Genomic DNA, 14,521 nt, shown 5'->3' on the forward strand with positions numbered 1-14,521 from the left:
TTGAGAGCTAAAGGGTTAACAACTATTGGTAACGTGCACCATTTTACTGTTAAAATACTACAAAATTTACTTACCATGATTCTAATCATTAATACTGCAAACTGTTCTAATGCTATAAGAGTAAAGAATATTGGCCCCCCACGTGTTAATGAATACTGTGCACTACACTTCCTATGTTGGGGTCCATCTGTCTTCCACATGCTATGCAATAGAGCTTGTTAATGGAATTTTACTGTACCTGTTTACACCATGTACATGAGGTCAGCACTTAAAGCCCACCAGCATGAAGATGGTGTCAGCCAAATTAAACTTTGTGATGAGAAAAAATAGAAAACACAAAGATTAAAAAAAAAAAAAAAGTCTAGAGCTGAGTGCATTTGGCGGTATCAACGCTCTCTACCCACCCTCACTATCTACAAGGACACAGCACATTTCTACAAACTAGCAATCCTAGCAGCAAAAAAGAAATATTACTCTTCGAAGATTGCCAAAGTGCCTAACACAGCAGTTCTTTATCAAACGCTAAAATCACTTACTACATCCAGTTCACCTCCAGCTGACCCAACTTCACTCCCCATGGCATAGGATCTGGCAGGTTATTTCAGATCCAAGTACTAGCAATATAAAACTCCAGCCCACTCCTAACGTCTTACTACCAACCAGTACACTCTCTTCCTTTAATGTCCCAGCAGAATCTCAACTATGTACTCTTGTTCAAAGTATGAAATCCATTACAGCCCCACATGACCCTATACCTTCCATTTTTATTAAACAATCCCAACAAGAGCTTGCCTCTTATCTCTCACATGATCTCCTCCTTATTTTCATCAGGAATATCCCAGCAGCCTGGAAGCTGGCAATCTTGAAACCTAAACTTAAAGATCCATCCAAAACTGTTTCTGAAAAATGTAACTATCGCCCTATAGAAAACCTTTCATTTCTTAATAAAATTGCAGAGAGTATAATATATTCTCAACTTTTTTTTTAAATTTCAACAAGATCTTTATTGAAACAGTACACAAATACAACCAAAGAAATATAACTTTCATATACACGAGTCCCCTTATGCATTATACATAATACCTCCATTTTGTAAAGTTCTTCTCCCCCCTTGTAACCCCCCCCCCCAAGAGAAAAAAAAACCCCACTTCCATTGGTCCCTTCCAATAAGTTAGAGGAAGAACTTCACAAGTGTATATTCAGTCCAAGCCTCACTCACCCACATAGAGCGAATGCTACATACCTGTAGAAGGTATTCTCCGAGGACAGCAGGCTGATTGTTCTCACTGATGGGTGACGTCCACGGCAGCCCCTCCAATCGGAAACTTCCACTAGCAAAGTCCTTTGCTAGTCCTCGCGCGCCCGCGCGCACCGCGCATGCGCGGCCGTCTTCCCGCCCGAAACCGGCTCGAGCCGGCCAGTCCAGTATGTAGCAAGACAATACACTTCAAGGGAAGACACAACTCCAAAGGGGAGGCGGGCGGGTTGGTGAGAACAATCAGCCTGCTGTCCTCGGAGAATACCTTCTACAGGTATGTAGCATTCGCTTTCTCCGAGGACAAGCAGGCTGCTTGTTCTCACTGATGGGGTATCCCTAGCCCCCAGGCTCACTCAAAACAACAACCATGGTCAATTGTGCCTCTCAACGGCGAGGACATAACTGAGATTGACCTAAAAAATTTACCAACTAACTGAGAGTGCAGCCTGGAACAGAACAAACAGGGCCCTCGGGGGGTGGAGTTGGATCCTAAAGCCCAAACAGGTTCTGAAGAACTGACTGCCCGAACCGACTGTCGCGTCGGGTATCCTGCTGCAGGCAGTAATGAGATGTGAATGTGTGGACAGAAGACCACGTCGCAGCTTTGCAAATTTCTTCAATGGAGGCTGACTTCAAGTGGGCTACCGACGCAGCCATGGCTCTAACATTATGAGCCGTGACATGACCCTCAAGAGCCAGCCCCGCCTGGGCGTAAGTGAAGGAAATGCAATCTGCTAGCCAATTGGATATGGTGCGTTTCCCTACAGCCACTCCCCTCCTATTGGGGTCAAAAGAAACAAACAATTGGGCGGACTGTCTGGTGGGCTGTGTCCGCTCCAGGTAGAAGGCCAATGCTCTCTTGCAGTCCAATGTGTGCAGCTGACGTTCAGCAGGGCAGGAATGAGGACGGGGAAAGAATGTTGGCAAGACAATTGACTGGTTCAGATGGAACTCCGACACGACCTTTGGCAGAAACTTAGGGTGAGTGCGGAGGACTACTCTGTTGTGATGAAATTTGGTGTAAGGGGCCTGGGCTACCAGGGCCTGAAGCTCACTGACTCTACGAGCTGAAGTAACTGCCACCAAGAAAATGACCTTCCAGGTCAAGTACTTCAGATGGCAGGAATTCAGTGGCTCAAAAGGAGGTTTCATCAGCTGGGTGAGAACGACATTGAGATCCCATGACACTGTAGGAGGCTTGACAGGGGGCTTTGACAAAAGCAAACCTCTCATGAAGCGAACAACTAAAGGCTGTCCTGAGATCGGCTTACCTTCCACTTGGTAATGGTATGCACTGATTGCACTAAGGTGAACCCTTACGGAGTTGGTCTTCAGACCAGACTCAGACAAGTGCAGAAGGTATTCAAGCAGGGTCTGTGTAGGACAAGAGCGAGGATCTAGGGCCTTGCTGTCACACCAGACGGCAAACCTCCTCCAATGAAAGAAGTAACTTCTCTTAGTGGAGTCTTTCCTGGAAGCAAGCAAGATGCGGGAGACACCCTCTGGCAGACCCAAAGAGGCAAAGTCTACGCCCTCAACATCCAGGCCGTGAGAGCCAGGGACTGGAGGTTGGGATGCAGAAGAGCCCCGTCGTCCTGCGTGATGAGGGTCGGAAAACACTCCAATCTCCACGGTTCTTCGGAGGATAACTCCAGAAGAAGAGGGAACCAGATCTGACGCGGCCAAAAGGGAGCAATCAGGATCATGGTGCCTCGGTCTTGCTTGAGTTTCAACAAAGTCTTCCCCACCAGAGGTATGGGAGGATAAGCATACAGCAGACCTTCCCCCCAATCCAGGAGGAAGGCATCCGACGCCAGTCTGCCGTGGGCCTGAAGCCTGGAACAGAACTGAGGGACCTTGTGGTTCACTTGAGATGCGAAGAGATCCACCAGGGGGGTGCCCCACGCCTGAAAGATCTGTCGCACCACACGGGAATTGAGCGACCACTCGTGAGGTTGCATAATCCTGCTCAACCTGTCGGCCAGACTGTTGTTTACGCCTGCCAGATATGTGGCTTGGAGCACCATGCCCTGACGGCGAGCCCAGAGCCACATGCTGACGGCTTCCTGACACAGGGGGCGAGATCCGGTGCCCCCCTGCTTGTTGACATAGTACATGGCAACCTGATTGTCTGTCTGAATTTGGATAATTTGGTGGGACAGCCGATCTCTGAAAGCCTTCAGAGCGTTCCAGATCGCTCGCAACTCCAGAAGATTGATCTGTAGATCGCGTTCTTGGAGGGACCAACTTCCTTGGGTGTGAAGCCCATCGACATGAGCTCCCCATCCCAGGAGAGACGCATCCGTGGTCAGCACTTTTTGTGGCTGAGGAATTTGGGACGTCCCAGAGTCAAATTGGAGCAAATCGTCCACCAAAACAGGGATTCGAGAAAACTCGTGGACAGGTGGATCACGTCCTCTAGACCCCCAGCGGCCTGATACCACTGGGAGGCTAGGGTCCATTGAGCAGATCTCATGTGAAGGCGGGCCATGGGAGTCACATGAACTGTGGAGGCCATGTGGCCCAGCAATCTCAACATCTGCCGAGCTGTGATCTGCTGGGACGCTCGCACCCGCGAGGCGAGGGACAACAAGTTGTTGGCTCTCGTCTCTGGGAGATAGGCGCGAGCCGTCCGAGAATCCAGCAGGGCTCCGATGAATTCGAGTTTCTGCACTGGGAGAAGATGGGACTTTGGGTAATTTATCACAAACCCCAGTAGCTCCAGGAGGCGAATAGTCATCTGCATGGACTGCAGGGCTCCTGCCTCGGATGTGTTCTTCACCAGCCAATCGTCGAGATATGGGAACACGTGCACCCCCAGCCTGCGAAGCGCCACTGCAACCACAGCTAGGCACTTTGTGAACACCCTGGGCGCAGAGGCGAGCCCAAAGGGTAGCACACAGTACTGGAAGTGGCGTGTGCCCAGCTGAAATCGCAGATACTGTCTGTGAGCTGGCAGTATCGGGATGTGCGTATAGGCATCCTTCAAGTCCAGAGAGCATAGCCAATCGTTTTGCTGAATCATGGGGAGAAGGGTGCCCAGGGAAAGCATCCTGAACTTTTCTTTTACGAGATATTTGTTCAGGGCCCTTAGGTCTAGGATGGGACGCATCCCCCCTGTTTTCTTTTCCACAAGGAAGTACCTGGAATAGAATCCCAGCCCTTCTTGCCCGGATGGCACGGGCTCGACCGCATTGGCGCTGAGAAGGGCGGAGAGTTCCTCTGCAAGTACCTGCTTGTGCTGGAAGCTGTAAGACTGAGCTCCCGGTGGACAATTTGGAGGTTTTGAGGCCAAATTGAGGGTGTATCCTTGCCGGACTATTTGGAGAACCCACTGATCGGAGGTTATGAGAGGCCACCTTTGGTGAAAAGCTGTCAACCTCCCTCCGACTGGCAGGTCGCCCAGCACTGACACTTGGATGTCGGCTATGCTCTGCTGGAGCCAGTCAAAAGCTCGCCCCTTGCTTTTGCTGGGGAGCCGCGGGGCCTTGCTGAGGCGCACGCTGCTGACGAGAGCGAGCGCGCTGGGGCTTAGCCTGGGCCGCAGGCTGTCGGGAAGGAGGATTGTACCTACGCTTGCCAGAAGTATAGGGAACAGTCTTCCTTCCCCCGAAAAATCGTCTACCTGTAGAGGTAGAAGCTGAAGGCTGCCGGCGGGCGAATTTGTCGAATGCGGTGTCCCGCTGGTGGAGAGACTCTACCACCTGTTCGACTTTTTCGCCAAAAATGTTGTCCGCACGGCAAGGCGAGTCCGCAATCCGCTGCTGGAGTCTATTCTCCAGGTCGGCGGCACGCAGCCATGAGAGCCTGCGCATCACCACACCTTGAGCAGCGGCCCTGGACGCAACATCAAAAGTGTCATAAACTCCTCTGGCCAGGAATTTTCTGCACGCCTTCAGCTGCCTGACCAAGCCCAACCAAGCCCGCCAACTGCCGCACATTATTCCGCATGTGTATGCTCGTGTAGAGCTGGTAAGATTGAATTTTGGCCACGAGCATAGAGGAATGGTAGGCCTTCCTCCCAAAGGAGTCTAAGGTTCTAGAGTCTTTGCCCGGGGGCGCCGAAGCATGCTCTCTAGAACTCTTAGCCTTCTTTAGGGCCAAATCCACAACTCCAGAGTCGTGAGGCAACTGGGTGCGCATCAGCTCTGGGTCCCCATGGATCCGGTACTGGGACTCGATCTTCTTGGGGATGTGGGGATTAGTTAGAGGTTTCATCCAGTTCGCAAGCAATGTCTTTTTTAGGACATGATGCAAGGGAACAGTGGACGCTTCCTTAGGTGGAGAAGGATAGTCCAGGAGCTCAAACATTTCAGCCCTGGGCTCGTCCTCCACAACCACCGGGAAGGGGATGGCCGTAGACATCTCCCGGACAAAGGAAGCAAAAGACAGACTCTCGGGAGGAGAAAGCTGTCTTTCAGGAGAGGGAGTGGGATCAGAAGGAAGACCCTCAGACTCCTCGTCAGAGAAATATCTGGGATCCTCTTCTTCTTCCCACGAGGCCTCACCCTCGGTGTCAGACACAAGTTCACGGACCTGCGTCTGCAACCGGGCCCGGCTCGACTCCGTGGAGCCACGTCCACGATGGGGGCGTCGAGAGGTAGACTCCCTCGCCCGCATCGGCGAAGCTCCCTCCGCCGACGTAGTCGGGGAGCCCTCCTGGGAGGTGGCCGCAGTCGGCACCGCACGCGGTACCGACGTCGGGGACCTCACCCCGGGCGATGGGCCAGCCGGCGCCACGCTCGACGGTACCGGAGGCGCAAGCACCGCCGGTACCGGAGGGGTAGGGCGCAACAGCTCCCCCAGAATCTCTGGGAGAACGGCCCGGAGGCTCTCGTTCAGAGCGGCTGCAGAGAAAGGCATGGAGGTCGATGCAGGCGTCGACGTCAGTACCTGTTCCGGGCGTGGAGGCTGTTCCGGGCTGTCCAGAGCGGAGCGCATCGACACCTCCTGAACAGAGGGTGAGCGGTCCTCTCGGTGCCGATGCCTGCTGGGTGCCGACTCCCTCGGCGACCCAGAGCTCTCGGTGCCGACGCGGGGAGGGGACCGGTGTCGATGCTTCTTCGACTTCTTCCGAAGCATGTCACCGGAGCTCCCCGGCACCGACGAGGAGGACGTCGAATCCACCCGTCGCTTCCTCGGGGCCGAGACCGAAGAGGGTCGATCTCGGGGGGGCTGTACCGCAGGAGCCCTCAGGGTAGGAGGAGACCCACCCGAGGGCTCACCGCCACCAGCAGGGGAATGGACAGCCCTCACCTGCACTCCACCCGATGCACCACCGTCCGACGACATCCGCAGACAAGGTCCTGGTACCACCGACGTCGATGCAGCTATCCGATGTCTCGGCGCCGATGCAGAGGCCCGATGCCTCGATGCACTCGATGCAGGGGCGGCCGAGGAAGATGGTCTGGACGCTGACGACGTCGATGCACTCAAAGATCCCGGTGCCGATGCCGACGAAGAGCCCGAGAACAACACGTTCCACTGAGCTAGTCTCGCTACCTGAGTCCGCCTTTGAAGCAGGGAACACAGACTGCAGTTCTGAGGGCGGTGCTCGGCCCCCAGACACTGAAGACACGACGAGTGTCGATCAGTGAGCGAGATAACCCGGGCATACTGGGTGCACTTCTTGAAGCCGCTGGAAGGCTTCGATGTCATGGGCGGAAAAATCACGCCAGCGAAATCAAAAGCCGAAATGGCGAAAATTGAAGCACCAAAATTTAGAGGGAGAAAAATCTCGACCGAGGCCGAAAAGAGGCCTACCCCGACGACGAAAGAAAACTTACCGGGGCAAAAAGCTGGAAGTACGGGGAGGATTGACACGAAACCCGGTGGAGGGTTTCCGGAGCACTTCCCGACTTTAGAAAAGCTTTCCGAAGAAAAAAACACGCTCAAAAAACAATTCGGACGCGCGAGGTCAACTTTCCGGGGCCCGACACGGCGAAATACGACCGTACCGAGTGCGGACAAAAGAAGACTGGCCGGCTCGAGCCGGTTTCGGGCGGGAAGACGGCCGCGCATGCGCGGTGCGCGCGAGGACTAGCAAAGGACTTTGCTAGTGGAAGTTTCCGATTGGAGGGGCTGCCGTGGACGTCACCCATCAGTGAGAACAAGCAGCCTGCTTGTCCTCGGAGAACTTAAGTTACGTACAGATCCCCAAATCTTTTCCCATGTTTTCAGAGAGTTATGTCTGATAGCTGTCAATTTTTCAAATTTGTACACTGTATACAATCTTGACTTCCACCGAGACAGAGGTGGAGTTCCTCGTGCTTTCCAAGCTGAAGCCAGGATGATCTTAGCCACGTTTATCAAATGACGAACCAGGATGATCTGATGTTTCTTAAGCTCAGGGATTGCTCTATTCAGAAGAAAGATTCCAGGATCTCACGGAACCTTCAAGCCTGTAATCCACAGTATCTGAGAGCAAATAGCCTTCCAAAAGGCCATCACCTTGGGACATGACCACCAAATATGACCCATGGTCACAACCATCCTTCCGCAGATCACTGAAGACCCATCTATTTGAAACAATTTACGTAAAGAACCAAAACACATAGAGTCCACACTCACTGTTCATCAATGCATCATACATCCACTTATGATCTCCCATCCCCCATAATTCAACACTACTCATATACTTACTCACAGGAATATGCACACCACATGCCCCTGTGACTTAACACTGCCCTTAAGCTTCATGTTGACGTCCCATTGTGATATTCCTAATGATAACTCGATTATCTCGCATAACTTGTACAATATAACCCATAACCAAGTTGTAACAAATGTATTTTCATTATTCTTATCTTATTGTAAGCCACACTGAGCCCGCAAAGAGGTGGGAAAATGTGGGATACAAATGCAAATAAATAAATAAATAAATAAACCCCTCCAACACTGAGCAGATGTCTGAGGAAACCACTGCTGCAGACGGTCAGGAGTAAGATACCATCTGTAAATAATTTTAACATTGTTTTCCTTATCATTGGAAGCAATTGCTACCTTAACCACTGATTTTTCAATGTCATCCCATTCGTCAGGAATATATGTAACCCCCAACTCTTCCTCCGAACGAGCTCTGTGTCTCCTCTCAGGTACCCTTAGATCCCGTAAGTAGCCATAAAGCGTACTAACCAAACATTTTGTAGACCTAAAGTCTTCACATATATCCTCCAAAAAGGTATAATCCCCCGTAAGACTACCTTTGAACCGAGTGGATGGTAACAGGTGCACCAACTGAATATAGGCATAATAATGAGACTGGGGCAGGTCAAACTCCCTTGCTAATACAGGAAAAGAGATCAATGCATCCTCGCTGTACAGTAACCCCCACCTATTTAATCCCTTCCGCTCCCAAGTTCTATATATTGAGGGAACCATTCTGGAAGGAAATTCAGGATTATTGCATATGGGCGAATAGCAGGAGAACTGAAAGTTTCTTATTGGACTCAGGGAGTCCCAAATCTGAAAAGTATGCATAATGATAGGTGAAACCCCGGTTTGCAAAAATCTGTGTCTACGTGGGAGCCACATTAAGTATTTCAATAGCACTTGGGCTACCTGCTTTTGTTCAATTTGTACCCATAGTTTATCAGGATTGTTTTGAAACCACTCAATCATCGAGCGTCCTTGAGCTGCTCGGTAATAGTTCCATAAGTCCGGAAACCCCAGCCCCCCACATGCAGCATCCCAAAAAAGAACCCTATGAGACAACCGCGGCTTCTTCCCCCCCCCCCCCCCCCCCCCCCCCCCAAAAAAAAAAAAAAAAAAAAATTTGATCACTACCCCTTGAAATTCCGCAATAACCTTCCGAGGCACCATAACTGGCAGCACTTGGAACAGATACAGCAATCTGGGTAACACATTCATTTTGATAGTGGAGATACGATCAAACCATGACAAGTTTTGCTGTTTCCATCGCTCTAAGTCCTTTTTTATAATCAATAGTAATTTGGGATAGTTAGCTGCATATAGTTGCAAGTAGTCAGAAGTCACCCAAACCCCCAAATATCGTATGCTATCCTCCGCCCACCGAAATGGGAAAGATTGCTGAAGCTGTCCCAATATAGAAGGGGGTATAGTTAAATTAAGGGCCTCCGTTTTACTCATATTCACTTTAAACCTCGAGACATGGGAATATGCCTGTATAACTGACAGCAGGTTAGGCAACATAGTAATAGGATTTGTAAGTGACAACAATACATCATCCTCAAACAAACTAATTTTGTGCTCCATGTCTGCCACCCTTACTCCTCTGATATCAGGGTTACTCCTCACTGCCAGTGCCAAAGGTTCCATCACTAGGGCAAATAGTAATGGAGACAAGGAACACCCATGTTTTGTGCCACTGGTGAGAGAGAACCTAGTTGAGTATCCCCCACTGATACAAACACATGCCACGGGGTTGGAATACAGCGCTAAAATCCAATTCATAAATAGGGAACCTATACCCATAGTGGTCAGCACTATATTTAAAAAGCCCCAATGAACCCTATCGAAAGATTTTCAGCATTTATTCCCAGCAGAAAGGCTTGCCTATTTGACTTTGAGCATATGTAATTTAAATTTACAACTTTACAAATATTATCCGCTGCTTGCCTCTTAGATACAAACCATACCTGATCCAGGTATATCAAGGTAGGTAACACTGTCACCAAACGTACTGCCAAGAGCTTAACATCCACATTCAATATTGAGATGGGACGGTAGGATTGGCAATATGTACTATCCTTCCCTTCTTTTAAAAGAACAGCAATCCAAGCCTCTAACACTGAAGAAGGCAACGGTCCCCCCACCTCTGGTGCTATTAAAAACCTCCGCTAATAGAGGAGCAAGCTCCAGCGCGAAAGTTTTATAAAATTCTAGCGGGAGGCCATCCAACCCAGGTGATTTCCCCGTGGCCATTAACCTAATAGCTTTCTGCACTTCATCTGTCACTAATGAACTTTAATGCAGTTACCACTTTATCTCTCACTACGAAAATGAATTCTCTATTCTTGATTGCTTAATCTACCCTGTCATTTATGAACTTTAATGCAATACCACTTTGTATTTCTCATTCCGGAATTGGCAATCGCCATTACGGAACAATGTAAGACACATTGAGCCTGCAAATAGGTGGGAAAATGTGGGATACAAATGCAACAAATAAATAAATAAATAAATCTGGAGATACCAATGCTTCCAGTTGCTCCCTCTGGAGCTCTGCGAGACAAGGCAATGTGGACAACCCTAAATAGGAGTCTATATCCGATTCCTGTATAGCCTCATCGCGAGTATATAAACCTTTCAAAAAGTCCTTAAAGCGAGTCCTGAAAAGAGAGGACTTAGACAACATATGTCCCTCATTATCTTTGATCTTCCCTACTGTCCTGTCCGCCCTAGCCTTCCTAAGTTTGCATGCCAAGATGGAGTTAGCTTTACCCGAATATTCGTAATAGCGGTTTCACCCTATCCAAAGCATATTGAACATCCTCCTGATACAGGCTCTCAAGAGACAGCCTAGCCTCGCGCAACTCCCCCAACACTTTTGGGGATCCACTCCTTTTATGCTCCCCTTCCAACTGAGCTATATACGTTGAGCAAAAAAAAAAAAACCTTAAGAGACGCGCTTTTCCATTTCTTTAAAGCAGCATATTTCAAAAAGAAGCCTCTCGTAACTGCCTTCAACGCATCCCATACCACCTGTAAAGATGGCCCCGAGTCCAGATTATTAGCCAGGTATTCCTTCAATACTTTTCTATATTTCCACACTATAGCTGCATCTTTCAATAGAGTAGTATTAAGGGTCCAAAAGCGGTCCCCCCCACTTTCAGCACATATATCTAAAATCTCCATCTGACAAGGGGCATGATCAAAGAAAGTAAGGTTCCCTATAGAGGCCTTCCCCGTTTGGCCCCAAAAAGTGACATCTAACATTACATAGTCAATACAAGAGTATTGTCCATGAGGAAATGAGAAGTAAGTATAGTCCCTCAAGGTACCATTGATCTCTCTCCAAGCATCATACAGCCCCAGTTACTGAACAAAAAGATTAAACGCTTTCGTAACTAGTTTATCCCCTCTAGTCCTCAGTCCTGTTGCATCCACCCTAGGATTCAAACAGGCATTAATATCCCCAGCACATATCAAGAGGCTCTAAGTACAGTCCCCTATTTGGGCCCTGAGATCCATCAAAAATTAATTCTGCCCGATATTGGGCGCATAAACATTAGCCAAGGTCAGATTCACCTCATCGAGTCGTATCTGAGCTAGTAGGTATCTTCCCTGGGGATCTCGCCTAACTTTTTGAATTTGTGAATTCAGATCCTTATGTATCAAAATGGCCATCCCTCTTTTCTTTGCCCCGGAAGAATCCGAAGCAAACAATATTTGGGAGTACATTCTATGATGCAGCAACTACTCATGGGATCTTTTAAAATGTGTTTCCTGTAGAAAGACCAACTGAGCCTTCTGGTTCAACAAATAGTGAAACAGTACCGAACGTTTTCTCGGTGAATTGAGACCATTCACATTTAAAGTCAATACATTCACAGCAACTGGCATATTAACAAATAGCAACCCAAGCGTGTCAGTTCAATCCCCCTGAACACCAACACAAAAATTAAACAGCCCCTTCCCTCCCACCTCCTAAAAGCCTCCCCCTAACCAATCCCTCCCCAAAGTAATAGTAAACATCCCCCCTCCCCTGTTCAACATTTCTCTATCCCTCCTTTCCACCCCCTTAATCCAGTCCCCCTTTCTCTTCCCCCGAATTTCACCTCCCCAATCCAAGAGGGATAGGACCAACAGGAAGAACCCTAACAAGAGAAATGACATCACCCCCCAGACAGACATCCCAATCTCTCCCCCCCCCCCTTTTAACTGAACCCTCCGGATTGTTTATCCCACTTACTTGCATACTCCCTTTCATAGAACCCCTGCCCCCAGTGAGGCCTACCCACCCCCGCCAGCTAAAAAAAAGAAACAAACAAAAAAACCCTCTCTTTAGCCATCCTTATCATGCACAACTGAAAAGCTTAGTCATATAGTCACATCCCAGAGAATCCATCTTCTCCCTTTTCCATGCTTAGCTCTAATTGCCCAGCTCAACCTTCACCAGCCCCAAAAGGCTCATGTCTTAGCATCCGAGTGTCGCTGGAGACATTTCCCTTTATTTATGACTCTGACACCGAGCTTTAGGGGAGGTCCCCGTGGGCCCTTCCATGGGTTCTGCCAAAGTGTGTGTAGCCAAACCTGCCTCCCGCAACAGTTGCTATGCCTCTTCTAGGCCCTTAATTTTGTGTACAGCTCCTTTGAGCGGGAAGCTGAGAGCAAAGAGAAATAGCCAACGATATTTAATCTGCTCTTTTCTGAGGATATCCAAAACTGGTTTACATTCCCGTCGTTTAGCCAAGGTATAGGCTGAGAAATCTTGATAAATTGTAACTGAAGCGTCCTGATACTTTAAAGCTGGAAGCTCCCGTTCTTTTTGCAAGATGATTTCCTTGTCCACATATCTAGAAAAGCACACTACAATATCTCAAGGCCTATTATCCGTAGGTGCACGCATCGCCCTGTGCGCCCGTTCCAGCTCAATAGGCAGTGCCGCTTCCTCAAGTCCCAACAAGGGTCGACACAAGGCCTGAATCACCTCTCGCACATTTTCCCAATTATTATTCTCCGGTATGCCTCGAAAGTGTAAATTATTCCAAGACTTCTATTCTCAGTATCGTCCAATTTAACTTGCAAATCTGCGCAGTGTACCTGCAAAGTATTATATTTCCTCTGTAAATCGGTCACTGCTTCCCCCTGTTCTTCCACTTGCATCTCCAAATCCTCAAACCGAGCCCCCAGCTCCCGCATGTCCTTATGCATAGTGTCTATACGTGTGGCAAGCTCTCTCCACATCTCTTTCAGCTCAGATCGTAAATCTTTAAAGCACCTCTGTACCTCTCGGGTAAGATTCCTTAGATTCACCAGCTCCTCTTCTCCTTCCTCCTCCGACCCACTGTTATCCGGCGACAGTTCAGGTTTAACCGGCGAAGCAGGCCACATGGCTTGCGCTGGCGTCGCCCCCACTTCTTGCCTCCGGAATTGGCAAAGAGACTCTAATATCCGATGTTTTTGTTTTCTGGGTCATGCTATATCTTTAGTCAGGCGATGGAGCCTTTAATCATGCCAATAAAATCCAGATGGATTGATTGCGATAATAGCTTTAATTCGGGAGGAAGAACTGGAGCCCAAGATCAGGTGTTCATTCAAGAAGCTGACGTCATATCATCTCTACATTCTCAACTTTTTAACTAAAAGCAATACACTTCAAGGAAAAAGTTAAATGAGTAATTGCCACGTGTTCTGCGAGTGTAAGTGAACATGGAAAAGATACAAGACAACAAACTCCTTGGAGCATGAGAAAGCAGTCAACCACTCATACAAAAAACTTAGATTGTGAGCCCCCTAGGGACAGAGAAAGTACCTGTATATAATGTGTACAGCACTGCGTACTTCTATAGAACTATAGAAATGATTAGTAGTAGCAGAATCAGTTAGGCCACAAATAAAACCCAACACGATGAATTAGGCCAGTGGTCCCTAACCAGGTGGTTTTCAGGATAACCACAATAAATATTCATGAGAGAAATCTGCATGCAGTGGAAGTAGGCATCCTGTGCACCTGGAATATGCACGGCCAAGACTGCAGTCCTGGCCCATCCTGCATCTCTGACACTGGTCTGGCTGCAGCCACTGGCATGGCCCATCTCACATCCCTGACACCAGTCCAGCCGCCACTATCACTCTGGCACACATATAGATGCTGCCCTGGACAATCTCTCATTCCAACCACAGAAACTGAGATTTGGTGTAAATAGAAATGGGCTCTTCTAACTGCTCTAAGTTCTAATCGGTTTTGAACATACGTATATTATGAAAGTCTTTCATAAACAAAGATCAAATTAACCCAGAGCAAAGCAATCATATTTTCTGTGAAAAACAAGCTATTTAAAACCTAATCTAATAACAAGGTATTGAGAAGCAGCCCTGAAGGAAGAAATCAAACATACAAATAGATTTTCTAATAGAAGTGTCCAGCCAGTGTCAGCAAAGTCTGCCAGAAGACTGGGCACCCTTCCACCCCATGTCTTCCTGCTCACTTTCATCATCATCATTATCAGAAGCCTAAGGCAAGATTAGAAAAACAATTCTGAAACATTAGCTGCTCTTTGAAATAAGAGCCAGGAAACCAGTCTCCCACCTTGCCAGGCTCTGAGACAGACACCTGGA

The 14,521-nt window shown here is 48.6% G+C and overlaps 1 protein-coding gene across 2 annotated transcripts in view; it reads right to left on the minus strand.

Annotated features, from left to right (window-relative positions):
* SPECC1L (sperm antigen with calponin homology and coiled-coil domains 1 like) overlaps window positions 1-14,521 on the minus strand; it is a 151,434-nt gene that overhangs the window by 39,036 nt on the left and 97,877 nt on the right. The window lies entirely within an intron of this gene.

This window comes from Microcaecilia unicolor, chromosome 11 (genome assembly GCF_901765095.1).
Source record: "Microcaecilia unicolor chromosome 11, aMicUni1.1, whole genome shotgun sequence".
In the NCBI taxonomy this organism is placed as follows: Eukaryota; Metazoa; Chordata; class Amphibia; order Gymnophiona; family Siphonopidae; genus Microcaecilia; species Microcaecilia unicolor.